Source organism: Etheostoma spectabile, unplaced genomic scaffold, assembly GCF_008692095.1.
Source record: "Etheostoma spectabile isolate EspeVRDwgs_2016 unplaced genomic scaffold, UIUC_Espe_1.0 scaffold00569390, whole genome shotgun sequence".
Taxonomy (NCBI): Eukaryota; Metazoa; Chordata; class Actinopteri; order Perciformes; family Percidae; genus Etheostoma; species Etheostoma spectabile.
This window is the reverse complement of record NW_022605103.1, coordinates 205,058-212,312: the sequence shown is the minus strand read 5'-3', so window position 1 is coordinate 212,312 and position 7,255 is coordinate 205,058. Positions and strand designations below refer to the sequence as shown.

General features: G+C 41.0%; 1 long non-coding RNA gene across 1 annotated transcript; it reads left to right on the top strand.

The window, feature by feature from the left end:
• Nucleotides 1-3,097: 3,097 nt before the first annotated feature.
• LOC116684909 (uncharacterized) lies at nucleotides 3,098-5,952 on the top strand. The gene is made up of 3 exons (XR_004330868.1): nucleotides 3,098-3,289; nucleotides 3,551-3,631; nucleotides 5,800-5,952. It is a non-coding gene; the product is annotated as an uncharacterized LOC116684909 (long non-coding RNA).
• The last annotated feature ends 1,303 nt before the right edge of the window (nucleotides 5,953-7,255 follow it).

The window sequence follows — 7,255 nt, the reverse complement described above, 5'->3', positions numbered from 1 at the left end:
TTTTATTTAAGAAAATTGTGGTGCATAGACATTTCATGGCTTTAGTATACTTTTTCTTTTTTTTGAAAAATATTATCTTTGAAAATGTTATTCCACTGGTGGGCACTGCACTGTGGAATTTTGTTCCCATTCAAAAAAACTAAACTGTTGCGTAATTTATTTTAGACCAACACTAATGTTCACATTTGTTTGTAAAGCTGCTGCAGCTATTAAGTCAGTTGTGCCTTTGTACCTAGCTGTCTATCAAGAACAGACATGTCTTGACTAGATGGATGAGTTTTTTGGGGCGTCGTTACCTTTCAATAATAAAAGTGAGGCGAAATGCTGGGTTATTTGTTACTTAACTGATTGTTACCTGGCCGCTCACAATCAACACAACACACAACCCAGGTTTAGCTGTAGTTTGAGAGACTTTGCTGCATTCATTTAACTGAAACTGTCATTAGTAACAGTAACCTCAACATGTGTCTGTAGAGTGCAAAAATAAACGTAAATTGGCATAAGTCATTCATTTAACTTAAACTGTCATTTGTACTGTGCTTAAAATGATGAAAGTGGATGTAAACCCAGCTTTCATGAGGCCAGGAAGTCCATCCACAATGTCACGAAGAAGGCTGAAATGATCATCAGATATGCTCTTTGTGGAGAAGTTCTACCAGCCCAGGTTTTAAGGTGCATCATGTAGGAACACTTGCTGTTCTGCCTCCAGCGGTCTGATCGTCTGTGCTGCTTCTTTCAGACCAAAACTTGCACAATCAAAGCTTCTACGCACAAGCTGTGCATTTGGTGAACAGTCAGTTGCACACATCCATATAGGCTACTCCCAGTTGACAGCCTTGAATTTAACTATTTACTTTATCATCATTAGGCCACTTCTACTCCTACCTACATCTTTCACCAACTAATGTAGGTACGTAAGTGTAGGCCTAAGCCTGATGGTGGACTTGTTCCATAAATACATTGTTGGTACAGATGTATACACTTGTATACACAAGTCTTTAAAGCCTTTAAAAACGAATTTCTCTGGAAATTAGAATATACAAAGAATGCATGTGTACTGTGGTCAGGTCCTTAAAACGTCTCATGTATTTGGAGTGTGTGAGTGCCCCCTAGTGGAGTTATTGCATTGTGTTTGGATTGGTTCTATAAAGACGGGGGAAACACTGATGTTATTTACTTAATAACAATAAAGCGAGCTCAATCAAAACTAGACAATTCATTTTGCAAAGTGAAAGTCTCATGGTTTTTAATTTTTTAGAAATTTTTGGAGGTTAGTAGCCTTCCCTGATTTTACTAAGAGCAAGTAAGTACAATATCAGTGGACGTTAATCAATTGTGTCTGCAGCAAACCTTTTACAAATGATACCATATTCAATGAAAACACAATACAGTTAAGCTGCCTACAATTTCAGTTTACCGATGGCCGTACTAATAGAAAAACAGACTGTAGAAAAAGAGACAAGCCTCTCCCAAATCCACTGAGCTTTGCTCATACTTGTGCTGGGTTGGATTCATTTGGTCTGTTATTGTTCTTTACTGATTGGGTGATAACAGTACAAATGTATTGGCTTTGGAAAAGACAGGGTTATTATTATTATTATTATTAGAATTTTAACACAACGCGTTCTGATACAGGTCCCAATCCACGTAAAAAGCGGCGTTAAATGATCAAACCGCGGCGTTTTTTACGGCGCTGACGTAACGCGTCATGTGATGCGCGACCCGATCCACGTAAAAGGCGGCGTTAAAGGAGCATTCCGCGGCGCTTTTAACGCCGCTTTGACATTGAACGACGTAAAAAACGACGTAAAGAACATTCAAAACGTGAAGCGGAAGTGACGTTTAAGATCCCTTTAGCCTTCCAAATGGAAAGAGCGGCTGCACGTCGCAGAAACGTATAGCAGCGACGTCTCGGGGACTTTGTGCCAGTGAGCAAACGACCAAACTACTACATATCCCCGCCGTATTTTGATTACATCGCCAATACGTCGTGCCGACGTATGTGTGCTTACTGGGTGGTTACTATGTCTGTAAGCAGGGCTGCCAACTTTTCCAAAAACCTTGGAGTGAGATTTGGGGGGGCCAACCCATATTTTGCCGCGTACAAAGCAATTTCTTTGGGTCTTTCAGCATCATTATACTTCAGGGTTTAAATTGGGATTTGTTATATGTGGGGGGATGGTGCTCTCCCTAGGGGGGTCTGGGGGTATGCTCCCCCAGGAAAATGTTTTTTAAAAATAAACCATTAAATGGCACTTTCTGGAGAGTTTTTTTGCAAAAAAAATGGAGAAATCAAGTCTTACATGATATGTGCAAAACTGTATGGTTAAGAGCCTTTGCATTGTTGTAGTATCAACAGGTATTAGGGCATTCAGCATTTACATTATTAACTTCTTCTTATATAAGAACTGACCCAGACAATGCTGTGATTATCACAGAACGCTGCGTGGCCAGTTGAGGAGTTGTATTCAATCCGAGCACGGATATTGACACATAATACTCGTACTTGTACTTGGCAAAAGTGCTTTATCCGTACCGGATACTCGTTTCAGCCGGATACTCGGATCACCCCTACCAGGAACACCACATTGCTTCTTAATCTTTTTATTTTGATGCTGTTACTTGTCAGAAGAATTAAAAAAAACATGAATATTGTTTTACATATATGCCCACAGCGTGTATTAAAGTCACTTACATCTTTTTCAATTTTTTTTCCCTTTCTAATTGTTCTGTATGAACATTAATTGTACAAAGATATTTAGAATTAGACATAGCTTATAGAGATTTGTACGGAAGCCGAGAACGGCCATGGATTTTTTTTTTTTTAGGCACCGTTATCTCGTGATAACGACTTATTAATTCGTTATCTCAAAATAACAAAGTTTGTTTTATCGAGATAACGAATTAATTATTTCGTTATCTCGACATAACAAAGATCGTTTTATTCTGATAATAAATGTATTATTAATGTGTTCGTCTTGAATTCAAACTAACGCGCTGCCACGAACGGCTTCCGTAGCGTTGCTGGCTGCAGCTGTAGCCTACTGGTAAGTTGTGCGATCCGTTTGTAAACAAATGGGAGGCTGACAAGCTCCTAAATATCTGGCGGCTTCAGCTAAGGTAACGTAAATGTAGGCTATCGTTAACTTAGCAATGTGATGTGAAACTTAATTAAATGTTTATTAATTCATTTAATAGTGCTTTGATATGTGACTGGGTTTGTTTAGGCGCTACCGGTTAGCAGATGGAAGGCTGACAAACTCCAATCTGTCCGGCTGCTGCAGATAAGGTAACGTAAATGTAGGCTAACGTAAAATTAGCAATGTAACGTGAAACGTATTTAAATGTTTATTAATACATTTAATAGTGCTTTTATATGTGACTGGGTTTATTAAAGGTTTGTTACAAAGCATTACAATGGTCAAATTCAACTGTGGCAATTACATAATCAGAAGAACTATGACAACCCTTTTGTATAAGGGCCTAACGTCAAGAATTGAACAACTTTTCTGCTCCTAACAATGACTACATTTACTGTTGAATCCTACAGATCACCATGGACCAGTTTCTCTCAGCCTTGAGAGAAAGGGGTGTTCCTGAGGAGAACCTGGCAAGAATGGCAGAGGACAAGGTGAAGTAGCAACACAATCTGAGTCAATTTTCAAAAGCATTGCCTGCTAAAGCTAAATTTACAAATGAAAAAGTATTGTGGTTCACTTTGGTTGTTGTAAGTCTGTCAAATCATAAATCTGAACCATCTGGACATTGATAATGGCACAATACCTGTATTTACCTGCACAAGATGGACACAAAATAATTTATACGACCTAAGTTAATACTGGTAACTACTAAATTGCAGCAACGGTTGGACACACACCCTCGCTGTTAAAAACAGATAAACAAAAACAGCTATGACCAGTGTACATTACGTTCTCACTCACAGACATAAACAGAAACTCAAAACACTCATTACTCAAATATACACTCACCGGCCACTTTATTAGGTTCCCCATGCTAGTAACGGGTTGGACCCCCTTTTGCCTTCAGAACTGCCTCAATTCTTCGTGGCATAGATTCAACAAGGTGCTGGAAGCATGCCTCAGGGAGTTTGGTCCATATTGACATGATGGCATCACACAGTTGCCGCAGATTTGTCGGCTGCACATCCATGATGCGAATCTCCCGTTCCACCACATCCCAAAGATGCTCTATTGGATTGAGATCTGGTGACTGTGGAGGCCATTTGAGTACAGCGAACTCATTGTCATGTTCAAGAAACCAGTCTGTGATGATTCCAGCTTTATGACATGGCGCATTATCCTGCTGAAAGTAGCCATCAGAAGTTGGGTACATTATGGTCATAAAGGGATGGACATGGTCAGCAACAATACTCAGGTAGGCTGTGGCGTTGCAACGATGCTCAATTGGTACCAAGGGGCCCAAAGAGTGCCAAGAAAATATTCCCCACACCATGACACCACTACCACCAGCCTGAACCGTTGATACAAGGCAGGATGGATCCATGCTTTCATGTTGTAGACGCCAAATTCTGACCCTACCATCCGACTGTCGCAGCAGAAATCAAGACTCATCAGACCAGGCAACGTTTTTCAATCTTCTATTGTCCAATTTCGATGAGCTTGTGCAAATTGTAGTCTCAGTTTCCTGTTCTTAGCTGAAAGGAGTGGCACCCGATGTGGTCTTCTGCTGCTGTAGCCCATCTGCCTCAAAGTTCGACGTACTGTGCGTTCAGAGATGCTCTTCTGCCCACCTTGGTTGTAACGGGTGGTTATTTGAGTCACTGTTGCCCTTCTATCAGCTCGAACCAGTCTGGCCATTCTCCTCTGACCTCTGGCATCAACAAGGCATTTCCGCCCACAGAACTGCCGCTCACTGGATGTTTTTTCTTTTTCGGACCATTCTCTGTAAACCCTAGAGATGGTTGTGAGTGAAAATCCCAGTAGATTAGCAGTTTCTGAAATACTCAGACCAGCCCTTCTGGCACCAACAATCATGCCACGTTCAAAGTCACTCAAATCACCTTTCTTCCCCATACTGATGCTCGGTTTGAACTGCAGGAGATTCTCTTGACCATGTCTACATGCCTAAATGCACTGAGTTGCCGCCATGTGATTGGCTGCTTAGAAATTAAGTGTTAAGGAGCAGTTGGACAGGTGTACCTAATAAAGTGGCCGGTGAGTGTATGTAGCTGTATAGTTCATTTATTTAAATTTAAGTTTCTACTGTTGTGAGATAGTTCTCAAAGTTGTCTAATGTGTTCTTTGTTTTCTTCTGAGTGTAACATTGTTGTGAAATAAGTAAAATGTGAAGCAGATTTTAAGTGAGCTGCATAGTAACATGTTGTTGCAGGTCACAAGGTGGCAATAAGGACTCATGTCACAAGAATAACATGAGTGTTTTTCCTTCCAAAATGTTCCTTCAGTGTTTTCTAAATAGAAAGGTGCTGATATAGGCAGAGGAGGATAGAATTGCAAAATTGTACTCAAGTAAAAGTATTCTTACTTTAGGACAATATTACTCAAGTAAAAGAAAAAAGCATTTGCATTAAAAGTAGAATTTATCTAAAACATTACTCAAGTAAATCTGAGTAAATGTTACTCGTTACTACCACCTCTGGATATAGGGGAGAAAAGTGCCAGTAGAAAAGTGGTCTCTAGAGTCAAATGTTTATACGTAGTATTTAATCTCCCTGTACATATCCCTTTCAGAGCCTTCTTTATTTGAGTGGGATGGTTAACAGTAGGTGATTCTGACATTATATCTGCTTTTGTGTTTTAGATCGATCAAGACATTGTAAAGTTCCTTGGAGAAGACAAGCTCTCTGCTTTTATTCCTCGATATGGAGACCGTGTCTTTGCCAGAAACTGGAAGGAGTTATCCTCAAGTGAAAGGATAGAAGATACAGAGCAAAGGAAACAAACTTTAATAAATAGACTAATAGTGTGTTCCAAATCGCGCACTTCCCTTAGTGCACTAACGGAAGTGCACTTCGTACACTACGTACTTACTTGGATAGTGCGTAAAATTTTACTGAGAGTGTCGCGCACTTCTTGATGTACTTACCGGAAATGACGATCACAACAGCTAATTCCTCCTCCTTCTTCTTCTGTGAAATTGCGAATTGCACCCAGAAAGAGAGCATTCCCGCCACCTATTGTCCCCCGCGAAAAATACACTTCTGCTTTGTTCATCAAGATGAATGTGATTGTGGTTATTGTTGCTTGTATCTGCCCTCTGTTTTTTGCGAGAATGAGAGGATTGCGACGCCGCCGTCGTATCATCCGCCTGCTTTTAACAGAAAATATACAGGTATGTTGATATTCATACTTTTGCTCTTAAATAATTTATAAAAAAAACACCAAAAACTAGCCATTATGAGTTATTTCAGCAAAAGTGGAGTACTTAAAATTATGTCCAACTGACGTGTTTACTTAAAGAATAAATGTTTTATTACCATCATTATTATAATAATAATTAATTCAATTTTGTTCTACTTGTTATACTGATGTATTTGCTTTGAGCTGCCGTAGTACAGATATTTCCCCTGTGTGGATTTCACATTTTCGAAGCTGGAACTAGTGACTTGATAAATGACTTAACTATTAATCTATTAATTACAGTGACAATACAAGAGTAAAAACAGATAACATTTAACACATTCAGTCCAGTTTTATTTTAAAAGACGGTCCTGCGTTACTTCTCCAGGCTCCAGACCCCCGGCAGTACTGCCAGGTCAACCACACGGTGCCATTGCTGGCGCTGTATTTTGACGGGGAGAGCAACATGAGGGTGGACTTCAGGCTCTCTCGGGGATCCTTCCATGCCCTTATGGCCATCCTCGGCACGGGGTCTGACCATGGCTGGGGACCCGTCATTGAGGCCCTGGTCTTCCTCTTTTGGCTGGCCAGCGGTACATCCTACCGCGTGGTATCCAGGGCCTTTGCCATGCCCAGGACCACTGTACATCGCGCGGTCCACAAGACCAGCAGGAAGGTCCTCTCTCTCCTCCCCCAGGTCGTCCGTCTTCCGACAGAGGAGGACTTTCCTCACATTGGAGCAGGATTTGCGCGGCTGGCCGGGTCGGCAGCCTTCCACAGGGTTGTGGGCAGCATCGACGGCTGCCACGTCTGTGTGACCCCCCCAGCAGAGGACGCAGCCTGTTACCTAAACAGGAAGATTTTTTATTCTGTTCAGTTTCAGGCTGTGTGTGACCACACAGCAAAGTTCATAGATG